The sequence below is a fragment of the Mastigoproctus giganteus genome, chromosome 14, assembly GCF_048544385.1.
Source record: "Mastigoproctus giganteus isolate SK-2022 chromosome 14, ASM4854438v1, whole genome shotgun sequence".
In the NCBI taxonomy this organism is placed as follows: Eukaryota; Metazoa; Arthropoda; class Arachnida; order Uropygi; family Thelyphonidae; genus Mastigoproctus; species Mastigoproctus giganteus.
Genome location: NC_143588.1, coordinates 42,214,131 through 42,240,196, shown reverse-complemented (window position 1 = coordinate 42,240,196; position 26,066 = coordinate 42,214,131). Strand labels below are relative to the sequence as shown.

The following is a 26,066-nucleotide window of genomic DNA, read 5'->3' as shown; positions in this document are numbered from 1 at the left end:
TACTGCACAGTTGGTATGTTACAAGCAAAACTCCAAGGCAATCTCCAAGGCAGAATGCGCTGGTCCCAAAGGAACTAGTTATTGTTGGTGACTCTATTGTCAGGGAGATGGGGAATATACTATATAAGAAGGATAGGTGGAACAGGACCAGGGTGTCTGCCAGGGGCAAAAGTTGATGATGTTGTAGAGCAAATACCATCTTTTAAGGGCACAAAAGGTGATGTTGTTGTACACGTTGGAACAAATGACATTAAGAGTAAGAGATCTGGAGATTTACTCAAGTACAGGTCAGTGTTAAAAAAAAATCACGAGATAGGGTTGAATGTGAAAGTGTCTCCAATTCTGCCCAGACACGATAGGAGGGAGTATATGATGAGAGCCTTGTCGATCAATTCAACCCTGGAGAGATTATGCAAGGCTCAAGGGGTAGAATTTTTTTCAGCCTAGTCTGTGCTCGTTGACAGGAGAGACTGCTTCTACAGGGAATAGGGTACACCTAAATAGGAAAGGTGCAAGAATATTTGCTATTGCTATTGAGACAGTGTTAGATGGGTCAGAAAACTGCTAGTTTGGGGAGATAAAAGGTTAACAGTGGCCACAAGCAGAGGCAAAAGTGATTCTTACACTGCTTCAATTAGAATGAGCAGCAGCCTGGAAAGCAAGGTTATGGAGATTTCCAGAACTGTTGGGAGTCATAGTGGAACAAGTAAATACATGAGCTGTGTTAGGGTAACCAAGAGTAGGTGCATGTATACTTGCATGTACACCAGTGCTAGGAGTATAGTTAATAAATTTGATGAGGTTGAAGTGCTAGTCAAGATATCAAAGGCAGATATTGTTGGGATATCAGAGACGTGGTGTCACATAGATATAAGCAGTGCAGAATTGGAATTTGGGGAGTACAATGTGTACAGGAAGGATAGACAGGACAGGAAGAAAGGATGGGTTAAGCTGTAAGTAAAGAAACACATAAAATTAGCATTAGCATTAGTAGAGGCATTTGATGCAAGAAAGCAAGCTTATGCAGCATCAGCCAAAAAAAAAAAAAAAAAAAAACCACTTCCACTTCACCCCTCTGTTCGTTCAAAATACCTGTCCAGCTGAGCCTTAAACTTATTTAGGCTATCAACCTCCACCACAAGGGATGGAAGTCTGTTCCACCAACCAACCACCCGCGGGCTAAAGGCAAATTTCCTCACGTCTATCCTACATCTGTCTTTCCTCAATTTGAATTTATGCCCTCTCAGGTGATTTTTCTGAGCTAGAGGAAGAATCCCATCAGCATTGAGCATGCTTAAACCATTCAAGGCTTTATACACCTCTATCAGATCACCTCGCTGGTGCCTAGTCTCCAGACACTGTAATTTGCAAAACTTAAGCCTTTCTTCGTAAGAGCACCCCTTTGTTCCATTCACTAATCTTGTTGCCCTTCTCTGTACTCGTTCCAGCAGCTCTACATCCTTCTTGAAATGAGGCCTCCAGACCTGTATACAGTACTCTAGGTGTGGCCTGACCATCGCCTTATACAATGGAATAATCACCTCCTTATCCCTGCTGGAAAAATTCCTGTATATCATTGACAATACTCCATGAGCTACTCTTGCAGCCCGTCTGCACTGCTCAGAGAACTTCATATCTGCCTGCACAACCACCCCCAAGTCTCTTTCATTCTCTACCACTGTCAGTGTTGTACCACAGAGTTGATACGTTGCTCTGGGGTTACTGTTTCCCATGTGTAGTACTTTACATTTGTCAATGTTAAACTTCATTTGCCACCTCTCAGCCCATCTGCTCAACCTTTCCAGATCCTGTTGCAGCAGCATAGTGTCAGTAGTGTCCTTGACAACCCTGCCAACCTTTGTATCGTCTGCAAACTTGGACATTAAGCCCGATATACCATCATCAATATCATTTATAAATACAGAAAACAATAATGGACCCAACACTGAGCCCTGAGGGACTCCACTAATAACATCAGTCCACGATGAGCAGTGTCCATTGATTACCACTCTCTGTCTTCTCCCCCTCAACCACCCCTTTATCCATAGCAGCAATTTGCCTCCAATGTCACACTGCTCCAATTTGTGTAGCAGTCTTCCATGTGCAACAGTATCAAAAGCCTTTCTAAGATCCAAGTATATAATATCAAAGTTATTCCCTGCATCCAGTTCTTTTGTGACTGCATCATAGTATCCAATCAAGTTGGTCAGGCAAGACTTCCCCTTAACAAAACCATGCTGTGTCTGAGCTATAACTGAAGTCTTGTCTAAATGATCCTGCAGTGCTTCTTTAACCAGTGCCTCCATTAATTTTCCTGGAACAGAAGTTAAGCTCACAGGTCTATAATTACTTGTGTCAGCCTTTGATCCTCCTTTGTGAATTGGAGTCACATTTGCACATTTCCAGTCTATGGGTACCTCCCCTGAGTCCAAGGAAGCTCTCATAATTATGGCTAAGGGTTTGCTTACTTCCTTTGCTGCCTCTTTTAATATAACTGGATAGATCCCATCCACCTCGGGTGCCTTTCTTGTGTTTATCTTCAACAGTTTCTCCTCCACTTTACTCCCAGTTATTTCAAGATTCTGTAGCTTACTGCTAGAGTTGAATACACCTCTGGCATTCCCCTCGCTGAATAACTCCTCATGTGTGAATGTCGATGCAAAATATTCATTTAGTTTGTTAGCTACCTGAGCAGGATCATCAACACTTGACCCATCAATATCAAGTGGACCAATCTGATTCATCCCCTTCCTTCTAGAGTTTACATAAGTAAAGAACTCTTTGCTGTTTTTCTTTGCATCCCTTGCCAAGGATTTCTCGTAATCTGCCTTCGCCTGCCTAACCTCCTTTGTAACTTGGTTGCATATCAACTTGTATCTATCATAGGCTTCTGTGTCATGTGTTAATTTGTATGTATCCCATGCATTTTTCTTCTCTGCCATATGCCTCATTAGTTCATCTGACATCCATTTTGGCCTAAACCTTGAACAATATTTCTTAGTTGGTATGTAAAGCCTAGTAGCTTCCAAGATAAGTTCTTTGAATGCTTCCCATTTTGAATTTGCTGTTGGTAACATCATCAGTTGGTCCCACTGTATAGAATTTAAATACTGTCTGAGTCCATCGTAGTCGCCTTTACGGAAGCAATAACCCTTCCCTTTACCCCTAATGGTAGTTACCTCTTTGAGTAAATCCCACTTCAGCACACTGTGATCGCTGCCACCTAGTGGTTCATTTATCTGCAGATTCTTAATGCATGAAGAATCACTGCTGATAATCAAATCAAGAGTATTACTCCCTCTAGTTGCCTCCCGAACATGCTGATGTAGAAAACAATCATCCAATAAATCCACAAAAGCCCTGCTAGTGTGTGAGTAACCAGCCCCCAAAATCCAGTCAATATCTAGGAAATTAAAATCTCCCATTATAAGACACTCTGATTTACTGGCCCACTCTATTTCCCTGTGCAGTTCCTTATTATACTCATCAGAGTCATTAGGCCTATAGCACACTCCTACTCTCAATTTTGATCTCCCAATGTTTATGTCACACCAAACTGACTCCACACTGCACTGTCCAGCGATGTCGACTGGCTTCACTTCCTCGGTTTTTATGTGTTTCTTAACTAATAGCATAACACCTCCCCCCTTCCTATCCTGTCTATCCTTTCTGTAGACGTTGTACTCCCCAAATTGCAGTTCCGCATCCCTTATATCTGTGTGACACCACGTCTCTGATATCCCAACAATATCTGCCTTCGATGTTTTGAGCAATACCTCAAATTCATCAAATTTATTTACTAAACTCCTAGCATTGGTGTACACGCAAGTATACCTGCACCTGTTTCTATTCTTAGCTACCCTAACACAACCCATGTGTTTACTTGTACCGCAATGGCTCCCAGCAGTCTCTGAAATACCATGCATCTTGTTTTTCAGGCTTCTGCTCATTCTAATAGAAGCAGTGCAAGAATCTCTTTCACCTCTGCCAGTGGCTACTGTCAATCTATTGGTCTTTGTCTCCCCCCAAGCTAGCAGTTTTCCGACCCACCTAACACTGCCTAAGGAAGGAAGAAAATCTAAGGAAGTGCATCCAGTTGATGTTGGTGGACAGTGTTGAGTCTATTTATTGTGAAATAAGCACTGGGAAAGTAAAAATGAGAGTAGGTGTGTATTATAGGCCTAATGAATCTGATAAGTATAATGAGCAGTTTTGCAGAGAAATAGTGGGCCAGTAAGTCAATGTCTTATAATGGGGGATTTCAACTTTCCAGATATTGACTAGAACTTGTGGTTTGGTCACTCGCACACTAGCAAGACGTTTGTGGATTTATTGGATGACTCTTTTCTATAGCAACATGTTAGAGAGGCAACTAGAGGGAGTAATACTCTTCATCTGATTATCAGCAGTGATTATTCATGCATTAAGAATTTGCAGATAAAAGAACCACTGGATGACAGTGATCACAATGTACTGATGTGGGAATTACTTAAAGATGTAACTACCATCAAGACTAAAGGGAACGGCTTCTGCTTTCATAAAGGTGACTACAGAGGTCTCAGACAGTTTTTAAATTCTGTACAGTGGAATCAACTGATGATGTTACCAATGTTGAATTCTAAATGGAAAGCCTTTGGGGAATTAATTTTGGGGGCTACTAGGGTTTTCATTCCGACTTAGAAATACTGTTCAAGGTTTAGGCCTAAATGGATGTCAGATGAATTAATGAGGCTCGTGGCAGAGAAGAAAAATGTATGGGATGCATATAAAGCCTATGTCGAGTATAAAGAGTAGTCTGTAATCAAGTCACAAAGGAGGTTAGGCAGGCAAAGGCAGATTACGAGAAATCTTTGGCAAAGGATGCAAAGAAAAACAGCAAAGAGTTCTTTACTTATGTAAATTCTAGAAGGAAAGGAATGAATCAGATTGGACCACTTAACATAGATGGGTTGACTATTGATGATCATGCTCAGGTAGCTAATAAACTGAATGAGTATTTTGCATCTACATTCCCACATGAGGAGTTATTCAATGAGGGGAGTGCCAAATCCTAATAGGGAGCTAAGTGATTTTGTAATAACTGAGAGCAAAGTGGAGGAGCAATTGTTGAAGTTAAACATAAGGAAGGCACCTGCGGTGGACGGGATCTATCCAGTTATATTAAAGGAGGCAGCAAAGGAAGTAAGCAAACCCTTAGCCATAATTATGAGAGCGTCCTTGGACTCAGGGGAGGCCTCATGGACTGGAGGTGTGCAAATGTATCACCAATTCACAAAGGTGGTTCAAAAGGTGACACAAGTAACTACAGAGGCGTTTTTTTTGGTTGATGCTGCATAAGCTTGCTTTCTTGCATCGTATGCCTCTGCTAATGCTACACTGGGATTACTGCTACCCATATGCAGTAGTTTGCATTTGTCAATGTTAATCTTCAGTTGCCACCCTTCAGCCCAACTTTTCTATGGGGACTACACTAATAACATTAGTCCACGAAGAGCAGTATCCATTGATTACCATCCTCCATACCACATATCCATGTGGTAATCAATAGCTGAAACTTTCCCTTAATGCCATACTGCTCCAAATTTTATAGCCATATTTTATGTGCAACAGTATCAAAAACATTCCTGAAATCAAAATATATGATATCAGAATTATTTTTTACATCCAGTTCCTTTGTGACCACATTTTAGTATCCAATAAAATTGGTCAGACAAGACTTCTCCTTAACAAATCCATGCTGTGTCTGAACTATTACTGCAATCTTGTCTAGGTGATACTGTATCACCTCTTTAACTCCATTATTATAATGGGAAAAATAATGGAGTCCAGTGACTCCATTATTTTTCCCAGAACAGAAGTTAAACTAACAGGTCTTAATTACTTATGTTACCCTTTGATCCCCCTTTATGAATTGGGGATACGATTGCACATCTCCAGTCCGTGGAGGACTTCTCCTGAATCGAAGGATGCTCTCATAATTATGGCTAAGGGTTTGCTTACTTCCTCTGCCTCCTTTAATATAACTGGATAGATTCCATTCACCCCATGTGCCTTTCTTATGTTTAACTTCAAAAATTTCTCCTCCACTTTGCTCTCAGTTATTACAAAATCCTTTAGCTCCCTGTTAGAGTTTGATAGACATCTGGAATTCCCCTCCCTAAATAACTCCTCATGTGTGAATGTGGATGCAAAATACTCATTCAGTTTGTTAACTACCTGAGCAGGATCATCAACAGTCGACCACCGATATCAAGTGGACCAATCTGATTCATCCCCTTCCTTCTAGAGTTTACATAAGTAAAGAAATCTTTGCTGTCCTTCTTTGCATCCTTTGCCAAAGATTTCTTGTAATCTGCCTTCACTTGCCTAACCTTTGTGACTTGATTAGATAGCTTATATCTACCACAATCTTCTGTGTCGTCTGATAATTTATATGTATGCCATGCATTTTTATTTTCTGCCACAAGTGTCATTAGTTCATCTGACATCCATTTAGGGCTAAACTTTTAAAAGTATTTCTTAGTTGGAACAAAAAGCCTAGTAGCTTCCAAGATTATCTCCTTGAATGCTTCCCATTTAGAATTTGCTGTTGATAATATAATCGGTTGGTCCCACTGTATAGAATTTAAAAACTGTCAGAGACCACTGTAGTCACCTTTATGAAAGAAAAAACCCTTTCCTTTACTCTTGATAGTAGTTACATATTTAAGTAAATCCCTCATCAGTACACTGTGATCACTGCCACCTAGTGGATCCTTTATCTGCAGATTCTTAATGCATGAATAATCACTGCTGATAATTATATCAAAAGTATTACTTCCTCTGGTTGCCTCTCGAGCATGCTGCTTTAGAAAACAATCATCCAATACATATACATCTATAAAAAAGTCTTGCTGGTGTGCAAGTGACCAACCCTCAAGTTACAGTTATTATAAGACATTCTGATTTACTGGCCCACTCTATATCTCTGTACAGTTGTTCATTGTACTCATCAAAGTCATTGTCTATAGCGCACTCCTACTCTCATTTTTGCTTTCCCTGTGCTTTATGTCACACCAATCTGACTGAACATGTTAGGATTCAATATGAAATTGTCATGGAATTTTGCCAAGGCATGATAGGAATGAGTTTATTGGTCTAGTCATCGTTCAGTTTCATCTTGGAAAGATTTTATTAGTTCATGGGACAAATTTTTTCTCATCATGGCCTACACCTCTGCAGAAAGAACTACTACAGAGGAAATTGTGTTTCAGGAAACTGGTAGCCCAGCGAAATACACTGATCAGTAATTTCATCGTGACTGAAAGAATAGGTAGAATCAGTTCTTGTGCTACTTTGAACTGACCTGTTCAGACATAGTGGAGAGGTGAATTTTCCAAATACAATGGAATCATTCAAATTTTGTTGGAAACTGGAAGAATTGTTAAAATCCTCTTTGATCAGGGCTGTAGTTAGCAGATATCAAACTGAGGTACGGTTTCTTCTAAGTTATTGCACATTTTTCAGCATGCGTAACATGCAGATTAGCCCACGAACTCACACACACACATTCATAGGCTGACAGGTGGGTAACCTTTTTTTTTTTTTTTTTTTCTTTTTTCATTGGAAGGGGCTGAATATTAATATTAATCCAAGGGGTCCTCATCATGCCACAAATTATAAATCTTTTACACACACACACACAAATTGTGACCACCTACCTAATGCCACTTTGGGCCTCCATTTGCACACAGATAACAGCTGCTATTTATTTAGGCATTGATTCCACTAGATATTAGAAATTTCTGTAGGGATATGCAGCCATGCTGCTTGAAAAGCTTTCTACAGTGTCAGAATAGATGATGGTTGCATGTCCATATGCCTCGCTTTTCATTCCAAAACATCCCACAGGTGTTCAATTGGATCGAGGTGAATTTGGAGACCAATCAAGATGGGTGATATCATCATTGTGTTCCTTGAACCACGTGTGCTCAGTGTTTTCCTGATGATATGGTGCATTATCGGCTTGGAAGATCCCATTTCTGTTTGGAAAAAATGCAACATGGAAAAGTGCGCATTGTCTTCTAAGGACAGCCAGTAGACCTTACTAGTGAAAGATTGGTCATGTCTCATATTAAGCAACCATCACAAATAGTGAGCACTATGCATGATGGGTCTATGGACTTGTGTTGCTTGTGCCACAAATGAAGGTATCCATTAGCTGGTTGCACCAGATATTTGGACTTGTCCAACTGGTACACCCATTTCTAGTCCTCCAGTGTCCAACCAGTGTGTTGTTGACACCACAGCATTTGCCGTCGTTGACGATCAGCAGTGAGGGGAAGGTATTTCTTGAGTCATGTGCTCTGGAACCCCATATGTCTGAGTCATTTGAAGTATTATTCTTGCATTCCTCATATTGTATTGCAATGTCAACTGTCCAGGCATGGCACTAGAATTTTTGACGCCCCTATGCAGAAATGTTGGCGCCCTTGAAGATTGTTATGAAAACTACAACTTTGAAAATACATCTTTATTAATTTTATTTACATAAATTTTTCGCCATAATTATTTTATTTCTTTTTCTTTAATAATAATTATTATTTTTTTAACGTTTTATCTAATTAAATTATTATTATTTTTTTTTTTTTTTTTTTTTCTAAAATTGTTAATTATGCTGGTCCCTTTGGGAAAAGTTTTTTTTTTTTTTATGCTAGCCCCTTTGGGGCAGGATTTGCTGGTCTCCAGTTTATTAGAGACAAGATGTTCAGCTGCTTGTACCCAGATTTAGCTTCCTGAGTACGGGAACTGCTGGCATCCACTGCTATTACACTTCCTCCAGTGGATGAGGGATTCTTTTTAGTATTCACCACCATATGTGATTATAGGAGACTGCTGCACCCATAGAAGTTGCAATTCTTCCTATGGGTGCTGGAAATATTACATTTAGTTTAGTACACGTATAGTTGGGCCCGCCTGCTTGTGGCATGGAGAAGTACTGGGAAACAGCATTCCTGGTAGCAAAGCGGCCCTAAACAACACATACACACACACACATTATGCAAAAACAATACTACACTGATTTCTGGCCATTGTACAGAGTTTTTTGTATATCATCACAGAGAGCCATGGCAGAGATGAACTAACATTTGGTTCATCTAAATGTTAGTTCATCTCTGCCATGGTTCTCTGCATGATGGGTCTATGGACTCATGTAAGATACAACACATGTCCACATTACATCAATTACATTCTCACTTTACATGCTTTAATATCAACAAAATCACGTACAAGTTCAGTTACATTTATAATTGTTCACAAATATCATGTTCTGTAGATATCATTGCCAAATTTACAAGCATATCTTGTGACATACCTGATCTTAAATAGTTTTTCTATAAGTTTTAATCTGTAAAATGATCTCTTCCTGCTTGCAACACTCACCGGAATTGTTAATAAAATTCATAGGGCTATTGTCAGATTCGGAAAAGGCAATTTATTTGTGCAAATTAATTTTAATGTTTCATAGGGATTTTTAAATTTATCTAAATACAATTTAAAAAATCCCTGAATGCACATATTTTGTTGAATAACTCAGTTCCATTTATGTCTTTATTATCACCGTCTGTTATATGTATTTGCAAATCGTTACAATTCTATTGAAGTTTTTGTGATCAGAATTGTTGTGTTTATGAAAATCATACAAAAACTCAAACCGCTCATTGTGTAGCTTTAGTTGTTCAAATCTTTCATTTAGGAAAACATTGCAACATCTAAAATGGTGTTGAAGAAATCCACTCAGTTTATCTTCCGACGATTGCAATGATTCGTCCTCATGCTCATAGTGAAAATGCTTACATTTTTTTCTTCAGCTCACTTGTTTGCCAGTTTGAAAGTTTGATGTAGCACCAAGATCTTCACAAAGTAGTTTTTGTTTAAGTTTCTCGTAGCTGGAATCAGAACAATAATTTGAAATAAAAGTTTGTAAATTTTTTATGGATGTCAAAGATACAGCCATGTTTGCATTAATATTTTGAACCATTTCACTTATGGGAGTGACATAATTTCATACATCATGCCATAGTATCAGTGAACACAAAAATTTGAAATCCTTTAGCTTAGTGCATAATTTTTTTTGCATCACATTGCATTTCTTTGGACATCATTTCAATCCAATAAATTTCATATATGGGAATCATATAGTTCTCCAATTTGATGCCTTAGAGGTCATAGAACGTCAATGCTGCTTTCCCATCGGATATCCACAACAAGTGTTTCAATGTCAACAAAAATTGTTTCTGAGTACTTTCCAGCGTTTTGCTGATCCTGTGAAAAATTTGTATATTTTTTGTACAGTTCAAAGAAACATTGTTTCGGTATTTACTTTAGCTATATCACTGATTACTAAATTGACGCTGTGGGCAGCACAAAGAAGGTGCGAGAGTTTTTATTTAAAATCATTTTTTGTAGTCCATGTTCTGCACCATTCATATTCGTGCTGTTATCATACCCTTGTCCTGTTATGTTGCCAATATCCAGATTCCAATCACGTAATTTGTTTACAATAGTGCTACAAACTTTCGCTGGTTTAATTGGATATTGGCAAAAACCCCAGAAAGTGCTCTTCAATTAATAACATATAATTACTGAAACATAACATATAATTACTGACACCCTTGGTACAATCCAATATCATAGAATAATATTTTGCTCTTTTATTTATTGCAGTCAAAATGTCAGTGATAGCATTGCCTAACAAATTAATAATTTCATTTTGAATATCTTTGAGTAATGTCATATGAACTCAGATCTTCAGATTCTTTCAATATATATAACATGATCAAATTTAAGAAACATTTTTTTTTTTTTAAAGTTGTTTCTCTCAAAAATTTTATTAGACAAACCCCGTAATGCTAGGCATTGATATCCAAGATATTTTACAGTTTCGATAATCCTTTAAATGGCATTTGTCCAGTGTTTCTTCTCCAATTCACATGACCTTTCATTTTGTGCATCAATTGTGGTTTTATTCATAAGATTCTTTCTGAAGTCCCACGATTGTTTCAGACATTTCATGTGACCAATGCTTGTTTCATGTGTGTGAAGAGCATTGGATAGTTATTTGTTATATAGTTTTTTTTTTTAAGGATCATTAGCAACTAAGGCCATATTGCTCCGGGGATATGCGGTGGTCATTCTCTGACCTTTCTGCATCCTCCGTATTTAGTGGTCACGGGCTCGAACCCCGGTCTAATCAAGAAGCATGTGCTATGCACTGCTGCTCCTGCCCACCTGGCTATTGCCGCATTGGATAGATTTCTACAATTATTGCTGAATCACATAAATCTGTTTTTGAAAATAATATGCAACAGAAACAAAATGCGCAGGCTTCGGTAGATGAATATACCAGCCAGGTTCTTGGTACAATTTCACAATTATCAATTTTTCGGTTATAATATGCATTACCAACTTTACATCCAGTTGAATTTCTAGGATACAAAATATCTTTCTTTTGAGCAGGTCCTTATTCTGTTAAAATAATGCATGATTGATCACCGAGTTTTGGCCACTTTGCAGGACCTTCTAATTGAATTGATTGTGACTGTTCCTCCACAAATGTGCCCAAATTTTAAATGGCAATTCACATTGTTCTTTCAAGCTGATTGTTGTTTCTGCCAAGAATTAGTTTTTTTGATTGACGTTTTTCATCAGAACCACTGATGATTTGAACTTTTTCCAATGTGAAGGTTGAAAAATATCTGACATCAGAGAGACAAGTTTGTTCCTGAAGTACATGATAGATTTTCAGATGTTTGAGTGGATGAAAAGTCATCATTATTAGGCAGTAATTGCTTAAGTCACAGGTGTTCGGTTGAATGACAGAAACTTCTTCATCTTGATCATGAACTGTTTCTAAAGGCTGAGGATTTTCATTTACCAATTTCGATTTTTTAAATCTGGAATAAAATAAATTTAATTAATATATAAATACATAAAATGAATTATAACTTATAACTTTGATTTAATACTGAATAACCTATCTGAATTATCTAACTAAACAATGTAAAGAACCTTCTTGTATATGTACCGTCTGTTTTTATGATGCCATACTACTTCTATATATCTAAAGGTTCAGGATTTTCATTTCCAGATTTTGATTTTTTAAATCTGGAATAAAATAAATTTAATTAATATATAAATACATAAAATTAGTTAACTTTGATTTAATACTGAATAACCTATCTGAATTATCTAACTAAACGATGCAAAGAACCTCATGTATATACCGTCTGTTTTTATGATGCCATACTGCTTCTATATATCTTGAAATAAAAGCCATTGTTCTGACAATACTAGGTCCAACCTAGTATTGTTGTTTCAGATATCTGATATGGTGAAATCCCATTGTAACAAAGGGCGGTGTAGCGGAAAATTGTGTAGCAAATTTTTTTACAGTCCCATCATAAATCCATAAAAAAAAATATTAAAGATCTCGATGAAACAAAAAAACTATAATGTTTTCAATACAATGAATATTTTTATGCCGAAATCTGCTATTCTCTTAATTTTTTATAACCAACTGAAAATTATTGATGCAATAAAATATCAGAGTTATAAAATGTTTTTCAGTTCATTAGAAAACCTATATGGATCTTAAATCAGGGTGCTAGAAACCAGTAAAGATAAGACGTTACAATGAGGCATCCGATAAGCATTTAATTTTTTCATATCCTTTGGTTAGTTATAATTGAACTGTGGTGAATACGTGAAAACATTTTTAAATGATTGGAAAAAAAACCAGTTTATTATTAGAAAAAGAAAAATTATCAAACAAGTTTGAAAAAGAAATTTCGTGCAGCAGTTCACGCCTACTTTACTGACAATTCTGAAAGATGGAGAGATTTTAAGTACAGTAAGACCCCCGTATCCGCAAGGGGATACGTTCCAAGACCTATGGATATAAGTGAACGCCTGCTGACCCATATATAATGTGAATTTCTTGTACATACATACGTATAATAAAGTTTAATTGATAAATTAAACACACAATAAGACATTACCAACATTAAATACAGCAGACTCTCGATTTATTTACTGGGGTTTGATTTAGTGCGTCGCGTCAATTGTTATGTTCCGTTGGTGCGACTAACTTTTTTTTCTTTTTTTTTTTTGTTTAGAAATTGCGAAAATCATGGGCAAATGCAAGAGATGTGCTTTCAAATTATTCAAAAGTTTGAAAACAGTGCATCTGTTAAATCTCTAAAGAAATAAAGGGAAGCATTGTATTGGACACACAAGTAGTACGAGTTAAGTTTTTTTCGTTTTTTTTTCCATGGTTAACTGTGGGTAACTGAATCAGCAGATACCAAATCAGTGGATACAGGGGCACAACTGTATAATAAGCAATGTACTGATTTGAAATTTTTATGTTTCTTACATGTATAATCAAAATCTGCATTCATTATATACCGTATTTCCCCATGTATAAGACGCACCTTTTTTCGAAAAATTTGGGGTCTAAAAACTGGGTGCGTCTTATACAGTGGTTGTAGATTTTTTTTACTCGCATTTCCCACTTTTTCGCACTTGTTGTCTTTGCTCTCATTGTTTTGCACTTGTTACTGGTATATTAGGTTACGTTTTGCCACATTCTGCCCAGAAATGGCTCAGAAAAGATTTTCGTACAGTGCTGAATTCAAGTTAAAAGTGATCCAGTTTGCAAAAATGAATGGAAATCGTGCTGCTGAACGTAAGTTTGGTCCTCCTCCAACTGAAGGCGCCTCTGTAGCCAGGTGGGAAGGAGCAGCAGTGTGTATCACACGCTTCTTGATTAGACCGGGGTTCGAGCCCGTCAGCACCAAATACGGAGGATGCGGAAAGATCAGGGAATGAGTACCGCATATCCCGGAGCAATATGGCCTTAGTTGCTAATGCTCCTAAAAAAAACCCAAATAACAAATAAATAACAAACCTCCAACTGAGAAAACAATCCGAGACTGGCTACGGGAAGAAGAAACCCTAACTGAAAACGCCACGGCAGAAGAAGACCATTAGAGGCAAGTCAGCAAAATGGCCTAATTTAGAGAGGGAATTGAAGATATAGATTGAGGAGCAAAGGGCAATTGGAATTCCTGTGTCTGCAAAAATGGTTCAGCATGAGGCAAGAAAAATTGCTGATGAAAAAGAAGTTACTGATTTCAAAGGAGGACACAATTGGTGCTTCAGGTTTATGAAACGGAATGGACTAAGCATGCGTATGAGCACCAGACTTGCCCAAAAGATGCCTGAAAGCTATGAGCAGAAGGTCCATGAATTTCATCATTTTGTCATTCAATGTTGGAAGACACATCAGTTTGAGTTGAGACAGATTGCAAATATGGACAAAGTCCCCCTTCAATTTGATGTCCCAAGTAACAGAACTGTTGATAAGAAGGGGATGAAAACTGTAACTGTGAAGACAAGTGGACATGAAAAGAGCTATTATACAGTTGTTCTAGCTTGTTGTTCCAACGGAAACAAGCTGCCTCCTATACTGATTTTCAAACGGGAAAACAATGCCAAAAGAAGACATTCTTCGAGGATTGATTGTCCACGTTCATGACAAGGGTTGGATGGATCAGGATGGGATAAAGATCTGGTTTGAGAAAGTTTGGAGCAGGAGACCAGGTGGACTCTTACGCGAACCCACCCTATTGGTGCTTGATCAGTTCCAGGACACACATAACAAAAAACACAAAGAAGATTGCTGCAGAGCAAAAAACAAAACTTGCCGTCATACCTGGAGGCTTGACATCCCAGCTCCAACCACTTGATGTCAGCATTAACAAACCCTTCAAAGCTGACATGAGAGACGAATGGAACCAATGGATGAAGTCTTCTGGGGACAATTTGACACCAGCAGGAAGAGTGAAGAAACCAACTATAGGAGAAGTTTGTACCTGGGTGAAAAGATCCTGGGATAATATCAAGATTGAGATCGTTGTCAAGTCATTTAAGAAGTGTGGCATTTCAAATGCCATAGATGGAACTGAGGACAAGGCAATATATGAAGACAGTGATTTGTCATCAGACACAGATGAAGACAAGCTAATGGATGAGAGTTTTGACAGTGATGAGTTGTATGAATTTTATGATGAATAAAACTTGAGTTCAATAACTTTATGTAATACATTTTTTTTTTTTTTTTTTTTTTTTTTTTTTTTTTCAAATTTCAGGCCCCAAAATTAAGGTGCGTCTTATACATGGGGAAATACGGTATGTTCTTGTTTATGCTCCAGCACAACCACTAGGTTAGTGGAGTTTACAATAAATCAATCAATACAAATGTTAATCATATTTAGCAGCCACGGGCTTGAACACCAGTCCACTCAAAGAGTGTGTGCTGTGGCACTCGTGCTCCTGACCACTCCACTGCATCATTAACAATTTTATTTCAAATTTCGAAGTAATGAAATTTCAGTATTGCCAAAAAAATTTCATGGTCCCTTTGAATTCGTTATAACAGGATTTTACAATTTGGAGAAATTACACATTGTGATATGCTCACAGTTAACAAACAAGTTCATAATTTTGTGTGTGAAAGAAGTAATTTAGCAAACATAAAAAATTGATTTTTGAGTTTCTCTTTATCGCTCATAATAAAATGACAGAGATAGACAAATGGTTTTCTACATTTTGTATTCTCTGTCTTGATCCATTGGCAACTTTTGTATTGTATACATAAACAAATTTTTTACTACAGGACAGCATCAGTAGTAACCAAAATTATTTATAAGATTATTATATTATATAATAAAAGGATGTACTTACCAAGAACAAAAGAATTCACTTTGTCAACACCACACAAATTGATAGACACAAACACAGTTATGGTCAGCATCGAGGCCCATATACTTTGCACGTGTGGTCGTCGGCATCCAGTGTAGTGCAGAGCATATACACATCAACATATGTTACAATTTATGCACGTGCCTAAGCTGTGAATAGACATAGGACTTTATTTCACTATACAATTCAATAATAGTTTTTCTATATTGTTATTTACTGACTTTAACTGAGATACTGTAATTTAATATTATTATAATAGAAATTTTGAATTTCAGCGCTCCCAGATGTTGGCACCCCTATGCCCTGCTTACCCTGTTCTGATGGCCATGCAACTGTCACACAGTGACTTACTATTAAGGCTGTACAATACACTGCATCATTCGTGCACCACAATCATCCACCTTGTGTAATTCTTTACAGTTCTCTCGGTGGGAGGTTGTTTGACATATTTGACACTATTTTTTGTGCACTCTACCCACAATGGACCGTGAGCTTCCAACATGGAAGAATTCGACTTATGAGTTCCCACAATCATGCCCTTTTTTGAAACCCCATGCTATCTTTACTTCATCCCATAACTGCTACTTTATCACTTTGACTTGCACGACCAGATGCAAATTACCACTGCTGTAGCATATAAAGAAGCTGTTCAGCTTTACTGAAAGCTGTGCAGCATTGTCTGTTACGGATGAGGTTGTCACAATTCAGTGATCACTGAGTGTATATCTTAGGGGCTTAGAGGGGAACAGGTATCCTGTGTGTTATCAGACACTCAGCCTAAAACACTGATGGATCCAATATCTCTCTATTACAGAAGATTTAGGAGAAGTCCGGTTGGCCTGCCTCCCTAAAATCCACTCATGCACACCTTCTCGATGGTAAGCCCTGTTACGTCACTTAGGTGGCAACAAACGTGTAGAGTGGTTCTCTTCAAGATGCCTGGTCAGCATGAAGAGGAAAAGACCAACCCCTCCAGCAATATGAAAGCACGATGAAACAAATGGCCCTCAGTCCCCAGCAGCTTTCACTCTCCCTCTTACGGCAGCGAGAGGATTAGAGTGGAAGCAGAGGGTGCTAAGAATCTCTGGGTACGACCAGGCTGCCATGCACGGAAACTGAACTTGGCCTGTTATAACGTAAGAACCCTCATCGGTGAAGACAGGATATTAGAGCTGGAAAAGGAATTAGAAAATGTGAATTGGAATATCATCGGTTTGGCTGAAACAAGAAGAAGAAATGAATCACTTATAAGTCTATCAAGTGGAAATCTGCTGTACACCAATGGAAACAGTGAAAGGAGTGAAGGTGGAATTGGGTTTCTGGTCCATAAAGATTTTAAAAACAACATTTTGGAATTCAAAAGTACATCACCAAGAGTGTCAAGACTAATACTAAAGATTTCTAAGAGATACAAACTAAAGATTATAATGATTTATGCACCAACATCGAGCCATGATGATGAAGAGGTTGAAGAAATGTACACTGAAATTGAGAGTCTTCTAGATGAGCAGAAAACCCACTACACTATTATTATGGGAGACTTCAATGCTAAGGTTGGAAAAAGACAAAACAGCACAGAAAGGGGAACTATAGGAAATTTTGGAATTGGTGAAAGAAATGAAAGAGGCGAAAGACTTGTGGAATTCGCAGAATCTCAAGGACTGTCAGTAATGAACACTTTTTTCAAGAAAAGGGTGAACAGAAAGTGGACATGGAAGAGTCCAAATGGATTAACTACTAATGAAATCGACTTCATCCTCACTAATAGAAGATATATTGTGAATGATGTCACCGTCCTAAATAAGGTAAATGTTGGAAGTGATCACAGAATGGTAAGATGTACACTTGATATAGATGTAGGAAAGGAAAGGAAAAAACTGACTCGAGTAAATAATACAAAGGTCTTTGAGATAACAGAAGAGGAGAAAAAGCAGTATGTACTGGAACTTAAGAACAAGTATGAGCTTCTGCAGACTGCTGAGGACCAAGATATCGACGAGGAATATTACAACTTTTTGAAAGTGATAAAGCCCAAGAAACCTATAGGGAAAAAGAAATCCAAAGAAGAAAAAATTAGTCAAGAAACACTTGTCATGATGAACCGAAGACGACAAATGAAAAGCAAGAAAAACACTGACAGGGAGAAAATTGAGTATACTGAGTTATGCAAAGCCATTAGAAAGAGACTCAGAGAGGACATAAGAAGATTTAACACAAGAAAAGTAGAACAAGCATTAAGGGAAAACAAAGGATTTAAATCAGCAGCCATGAGCAGTAATACAGAAAGACAAATGATACTGAAACTGAAGAATAGCGATGGTGTACTTATAAACAGCAGAGAAGGCATAATTCAAATAGCAGAAGACTACTATAGAGAATTATACAAGGAGCAGGGGAATGATGCCAGCAGTGGGGAAGATGGATTGCAAAGTAGCAACACATACGACATACCCAATATTCTTCCTGATGAGGTAGAACATGCATTGAAGAAAATGAAGAATCAGAAAGCCCCGGGGGAAGATGAAGTTACTGTAGAGTTGTTAAAATTGGGAGGAAGAGACATAACACAAAAACTGGCAAGGCTCTTCACAAAGTGCATTAGAAAAGGTGTGATGAGTAAGCAGTGGAATAAGGCAATCATAGTTTTGCTGCATAAGAAAGGAGATAAATCAGAAATTGGAAATTATAGACCAATTAGCTTGTTATCCCACATCTACAAGTTGTTCACAAGGGTCATTACTAACAGATTAGAAAGAATACTGGATGAGAATCAACCGAAAGAGCAAGCTGGCTTTAGGACAGGATTCGCAACTATGGATCACCTTCATGTAATATCACAGCTAATGGAGAAAGCAAATGAATATAAAACACCATTATGCCTGGCATTTGTGGATTATGAAAAGGCATTTGACTCCATACAGCATAAGGCAATGTTTCGGGCACTGGAAAGACAAGGCATTGATACCCCATATATTATGATTTTGAAGAAAATATACGAGAGTGCTACCTCCTTTATTAGACTAGACAAAGACAGTAGGAAATTTAAAATTGAGAAAGGAGTTCGACAAGGAGACACAATATCTCCTAAGCTGTTTACTGCTGCCCTTGAGGAAGCTTTCAGAAGATTAGACTGGTCGCAGAAAGGAGTCAATGTGAACGGAGAGTACCTAAACCATTTGCGATTTGCAGATGACATTGTGGTCATAAGCCATGATCCCAAAGAATTAGAGGAAAATCTTAATCAGTTATGCACAGCTAGTAAGGATTTTGGACTAAAGATGAATATGGCTAAAACAAAAGTAATGATGAACAAGTATGCCACAGAAAGGGAAATAATGATTGAAGGAGCAGTAATTGAAAAGGTGGAGTCATATACTTATCTGGGACAAGTTATTAGCTGTAATAATGATAAATGGCTGGAAGTCAAGAGAAGAATAAATTTTGGATGGATAGCATTCAGGAAATATAGTCACATACTGAAGAGCAATATCCCAGTTTGTCTGAAACGTAAAATAATGGACCAATGTATACTCCCCATCATGACTTATGGAAGTGAAACTTGGGCACTCACCAAAAGAATGGAAGAGAAGCTGAGAACTACACAGCGAAGAATGGAACGAATCATATTGGGAATAAGACTGTTAGATAAGAAGAGAAACACATGAATTAGGCAACAAACTCAAGTAAAGGACATTCTTATCAAAACTAAAGAACTAAAATGGTCTTGGGCAGGACACATAGCTCGAAGACATGATGACAGATGGACTAAGAAAATAACAGAATGGTATCCAAGAGGAGCTAGAAGAAAACCTGGAAGACAAAGGCGGAGATGGATAGATGAAATTCATGAGTTTGTGGGTAGTAAATGGATGTCCAGTGCTCAAAACAGAAGGAACTGGAAAGTTGCTGGAGAGGCCTTCATCCTGCAGTGGATTGAAAATGGCTGATGATGATGATGATGATGAGTGTATATCATAATACATATACAGAATTAATACAAAAAAGTTTTAATTTCTTTATGTCAATATTTTAAAAACTATAGGGTAGTAAAAACAGTGTATTTACTTTTAAATAAAAACATTGCAGTAATTGAAATCTACAAAAATTTTTAAAAAATGAAGAAGCAAAAAAATTTAATAAGTTTTTTGTAACTGTTTGTTTTGAACTAAGAACTCTGTTTGGTTCTGGTATTTTTGTTGTCACCTTCAGTTGATCTTTATTTGTCATCTCTGATTACAGTCCTATGTGAAAATATTGATTCAAAACAGCAAGTTGTTTCTAAACAAGAGAAGAAATTAGCACATCGATACACTTGTGGATATTTCACTGCATTTTTCTGTATTTCAGTGGTGTCCTTGCTATCAAACGGAGATATTCTGTGAGCTGTCAATGTCACCTGCAAATCTTAGGTGCATTCAAGACACTACCCTATATACTACTCTGTCTATAAAGGTAACCTCAGTATGACATGATTTTTTTTCACCTCTTAAACCTCATCAGTCAGGGATCTATATGTTCCATCAGTGACACCTGTATAAAGAGTATACAGGAAATTTGTGTTATATAAAACCCCAGAAAGTCAGCTATTTTGCTCAGTTGTAAGCTTTTATTAACTGTTATTTAAATCATATCACAGTTTGAATATGTTTAGGCAAATGTGAAATTAAAGACCACTCTGATTATCACAAAGGGTCACAGGTTCTCTGCCCCCCCAGGCTAAGGTCTGGGAACACACTTGTTCACCAATAGGTTGAGGCAGATTAGAAGTCTTTGGCTAAGAGTGTGAAGAAAGACAGCAAGAAATTCTTTGCATATGTTAACCCCAGAAGGAAAGGGAAGAATCAAATTGGTCTATCGGATATAAATGATATAGCTGTTAATGATCCTATACAAATTGCTAATAAATGAATAAATATTTTGCATCTACATTTACATGAAGAAGTTTTTATAGATGGAATTAGCAGGTTTTTTATTTAATGAAACTCCAAACATGAAAGATATTGGAGCCTATAGTATTTACACTTCTGTGCAAGGGTTGAAGCCTGAACACACTTAGTAGTAGTAGTAGTAGTAGTAGTGGCATGTGATGCAAGAAAGCAAGTGTATGAGCTTATGCAGCATCAGCCAAAAAAAAAAAAAAAAAAAAAAATCACACCATTCCCTCCAAATGCCTGTCCAGTTCCTCCTTAAATTTATTCAACCTATCAACTTCCACAACGACAGATGGAAGTTTGTTCCAGCAATTAACCACCTGCTGGCTAAAGGCAAATTTCCGCACATCTGTCCTTTCTTAATTTGAATTTATGCCCCCTTAGGTTCGTAATCTGAACAAGTGGAAGGATCCCATCAGAATTCAGCGTTCTCAACCCATTCAAGGCCTTATACACCTCAATCAGATCACCGCATAGGTGCCTAGTCTCCAGCCACTGCAATTTGCAGAACTTAAGCCTCTCTTGGTACGAGGATCCCTCATTCCCCTCACCAATCTTGTTTCCCTTCGATGTACGCACTCAAGCAAATCTACATCCTTCCTAAAATGAGGCCTCCAAACCTGTACGCAGTACTCAAGGCATGGCCTGACCATTGCCTTATACAGAGGGACAATCACCTTTTCCCTGCTAGCAAAATTCCTATATATCATTGACATCTGCATTGCTCAGAAAACTTCATATCTGACTCCACAATTACTCCCATGTCTTTTTCATTTTCTACCATCTTAAGTGTAGTACCACACAGTTGGTACTTTTCTCTCGGGTTACTTCTACCCATATGCAGTACTTTGCATTTGTCAAGGTTAAACGTGAGTTGCCACTTCTTAGCCCATCTGCCCAAATTATCTAGATCCTGTTGCAGTAGCACACTGCCATTACTGTCATTAACAACCCTGCCAACCTTTGTATCATCTGCAAACTTCGACACTAAGCCTGATATACCTTCATCAATATCATTGATAAATATACAAAACAACAGTGGACCGAACCCTGTGGGACTTCACTAATAACATTAGTCCACGAGGAGCAGCACCCATTGATTACCACCACTTAACCATCCTTTTATCCATTGTAGGAATTTACCCTTAATACCATTCTGCTCCAGTTTGTGCAATTGTCACTGATTGTCATTAACCTTGAATTTCTGTAGATTGTGAATTTTTGGGAAGTACATGTGAAGTAAAGTTGTTCCGGAGAAGAATAGAAGTTGAAGGGATAAATGAGAAAGAGGAAAAGTTGGTTCTGCAAGTTCGTAGTTGGACAGGGAATGTTTGCAGCAAATGTTTTTTTTTTTTTTTTTTTTTTTTCCTTCTACTGTTTTGGAAAAGTGGCAGAATTACTGAAGTCAGTTCAGAAGAACAGTGTCCATGGAAGTATCTATAGATAATGCATGCAGCAGAAACTGAGTGTCTTTGAGATAGAGAGTGGACAGACTTTGTAAGAGATGGGTCACTAATTAACACTACCACCTTCTTATAAATTGAATTGAGCAGATTAGCATTAGTAGAGGCATATGATGCAAGAAAGCAAGCTTATGCAGCATCGGCCAAAAAAAAAATGCTCCCATTTCACCCCTCCATTCAAATTCCTGTCCAGCTCAGCCTTAAATTTATTTAAGCTATCAACTTCCACAACAAAGGATGGAAGTCTGTTCCACCAACCAACTACCCGCTGACTAAAGGCAAACTTCCGCACATCTATCCTACATTTGTCTTTTCTCAATTTGAATTTATGCTCTCAGGTGATTATTCTGAGCAAGAGGAAGAATCCCATCAGCATTGAGCATGCTCAAACCATTCAAGGATTTATACACCTCAATCAGATCACCTCGCAGGTGCCTAGTCTCCAGACACTGTAATTTGCAAAACTTAAGCCTTTCTTCCTAAGAGCAACCCTTTGTTCCATTCACTAATCTTGTTGCCCTTCTACAAGATCCATTGCCTTATACCAGAGGATAATCACCTCCATATCCATGCTAGAAAAATTCCTGTATATTGTTGACAAGACACCATGAGCTACTCTTGCAGACCATCTGCACTGCTCAGAAAACTTCATATCTGCCTGCACAATTACACCCAAGTCCTTTTCGTTCTCTACCACTGTCAGTGTAGTACCACAGAGTTCCACTGCATCATTCATGCACCACACTGGGGTTACTGCTTCCCATATGTAGTACTTTACATTTGTCAATGTTAAACTTCATTTGCCACCTCTCAGCCCATCTGCCCAACTTTTCCAGATCCTGTTGCAGCAGCGTACTGTCATTAGTGTCCTTAACAACCCTGCCAACCTTCATATCGTCTGCAAACTTGGACATTAAGCTTGATATACCATCATCAATATCATTTATAAATACAGAAAACAACAATGGACCCAACACTGAACTCTGAGGGACTCCACTAATAACATTAGTCCACGATGAGCAGTGTCCATTGATTACCACTCTTTGTCTTCTCCCACTCAACCATCTCTTTATCCATAGCAGCAATTTGTCTCCAGTGCCACACTGCTCCAGTTTGTTCAGTAATCTTCCATGTGCAGCAGTATGAAAAGCCTTTCTAAGATCCAAATAGATGATATCAGAGTTATTCCCTGCATCCAGTTCCTTTGTGACCACATCATAGTATCCAATCAAATTGGTCAGGCAAGACTTTCCCTTAACAAAACCATTCTGTGTTCGAGCTATAACTGAAGTCTTGTCTAGATGATCCTGCAGTGCCTCTTTAACCAGTGCCTCCATTAATTTTCCTGGAACAGAAGTTAAACTAACAGATCTATAATTACTTGTCATCCTTTGATCCTCCTTTGTGAATTGGGGTCACATTTGCACATCTCCAGTCCATGGGTATCTCCCCTGAGTCCAAAGAAGCTCTCATAATTATCTAACTTACTTTGCTTACTTACTTTGCTGCCTCCTTTAATATAACTCAATAGATCCCATCCATGTAGGCTTCAGTTCATAATCATCAGCAAGATGATGTTAACGTATGTTTTTCTTGAGGCGTCGAAACAAGAAATACACTGGAGGCTAGATCTGAACTGTAAGGTAAATGAATAAGGTCTGTAAAGTCACAGTCTCTCAAAGCAGCACAACAGACATGTACACTGGTGTGTTGTGCTGAAGAAGCAGCACACCTCTGGAAAGTTTTGCACAGCATTTTTCTTTTATGACATCCCTTAGGTTGTACAGTAGGGATGCATATCACTCCCCAGTGACTGTCTGCTTGTGTTCCAAGTAGGGAATGAATGTACCAAAATTCCCTCAGCATCTCAAAAATCTTGCCTGCTGAAGGTTGTGTCCAAAATTTTTTGGGTAGGGGAGAACCCTTGTGCTTCCATTGTATTGATTCTTGCTTGGTCTCAGGATTCCAGTGATGAATCCATGTTTCATCACACGTAACAATTCTGGAGATGACGGTTTCGGGATCCCTTCCATAAAGCTCAAAATTCTCCTCACAACACCATACTCTGAGCCGACCGGGCTAGCCGGGCGGGCAAAGTGCCTACCTGGCAATCCAAAGGTCGCGGGTTCGAATCCCACCTCGGGCTTGGATCAAAGTACTGCAAAATCCTTGGGAGGTGCATTATGGCCACAGAAGCCGATGCGCCAATAACTACCAAAAAAAAAAAAAAAAAACCATACTCTGAATTGCTTCTGCACAGGGGTCAGAAATCTGGGGATCCACCTTGCTCTGACCTTAGTCATCCAGAAACATTCATGGAGGATGGTTATAACTGTTCCCTGAGATATGTCATACCCCTAGAGAATTTGGACACCTTTAAACGTCTGTCATTCAGCACAAGGGTTTCCACAGCTAGGTACATTTCTGGAGTGATCGCTGTCACAGGCCTTCCTGGACGTGGATCATCTTCGATGGACTCTACCCCACTTGAATTGTTTTGATCAGAATTTCACCTGGTACTCTGAAAGTGCACTGTGGCCATACACAGCCACCATCCTTTCATGAATGGCCTTTGGTGAGAATCTTGGTGACTGAATTTTTGCTCCAATTTCAGAAAATCCGTAATTTGATACTGTTACAGCAACACAACCTAAAAAAAACATAGTGGGATCAAAATTAGTATGATTACTTGAGATATGTAGGAACATGATGAATCATGGATAATTGAAATATTACTGTGGGAAGTAACCTTAGGTAAATAATTTATTGAATGCCCTCCTACCTTTGACTTTCCTCTTAAAATTTCAAGGATTCCTGAGTAAGAAGCACCATGCAATAACATGCGCCTCCTTAGCTATCCTGCACCCAGGTGCAACTTTCCCCTCCTTTCTCATATATGTTTGTGGAAGCACCTTTTTCCAAAATAATCCCTTCTCATCAACATTAAAAATTTGATGAGTGGAATAACCACCTCCTCTTTAACAATGTCAGCAAACTTTAATGCATATTCTAGTAAACATTTATGCTAATCTGTATACAACTCAGTTGAGTGTTTTTTTTTTATTTTTTATGTTCCTCAATTCATAATTGTGAACTGTTTATTTTCAGCATTTTGCACATTCTCCTTAATTTTATCCTTTTCCTTTACAATTCCGTACACAGTTGATCAGCTTAAGTCTACTTAGTATCCAACTGAAGCAAAAAATCTGCCACTTTCAGCACACCTAATTATTTCAAGTTTATCTCAGCTGTATTAAGTTTATGATATATCTCCGCTTATTGCTATTAATTAGCACTTTATAATTTTATAAAATAATAAAAGCAAAATGCACTAAAATCCTTAAATAATTGCACAAACAAATAATTGCTGCTGTATAGACCACAATATCAGTGCTGCTGAAAACTGTTAGTAGGTAGGCTGCATGACATATGGTGAATGATTGTTAAATAATTGCACAAACACTGCTATACAGACCAGGTTGGCAACACTATCACAACAGTTGGCAAGCAGGCCACATGACATGCGGTGCCCTGCAAAATTTGTCTGTTGATTCACCATTGTCTGAAAGACAGGATCTCATGTGAAAGTTGATTTAAGGGTGTCATCATATGTCTGATAGAACTGAGTTGTCCAAGTGGTGAGTATAAGAAAGTTGAAGACTGCCCTATATGGTATGACAGAATGCCCCCACTGGTATAAGAGAATAGGCACAAATTTAATATCACAAATAGAAAATTTTAAGGAGTAACAGAAAGCTTGATTCCATGAAGTTTACCTTTGAGCAACATGTTATAGATCACTGAAATAAATTACCTCTCGGTGTTATTATCAATTCCTTCAGTTGCTGATGGGATCTACACCCAA

The 26,066-nt window shown here is 38.1% G+C and overlaps 1 protein-coding gene across 1 annotated transcript in view; it reads left to right on the top strand.

Annotated features, from left to right (window-relative positions):
* LOC150075083 (uncharacterized) overlaps positions 1–26,066 on the top strand; it is a 175,539-nt gene that overhangs the window by 105,341 nt on the left and 44,132 nt on the right. The gene's annotated exons all lie outside the window — the stretch shown is intronic.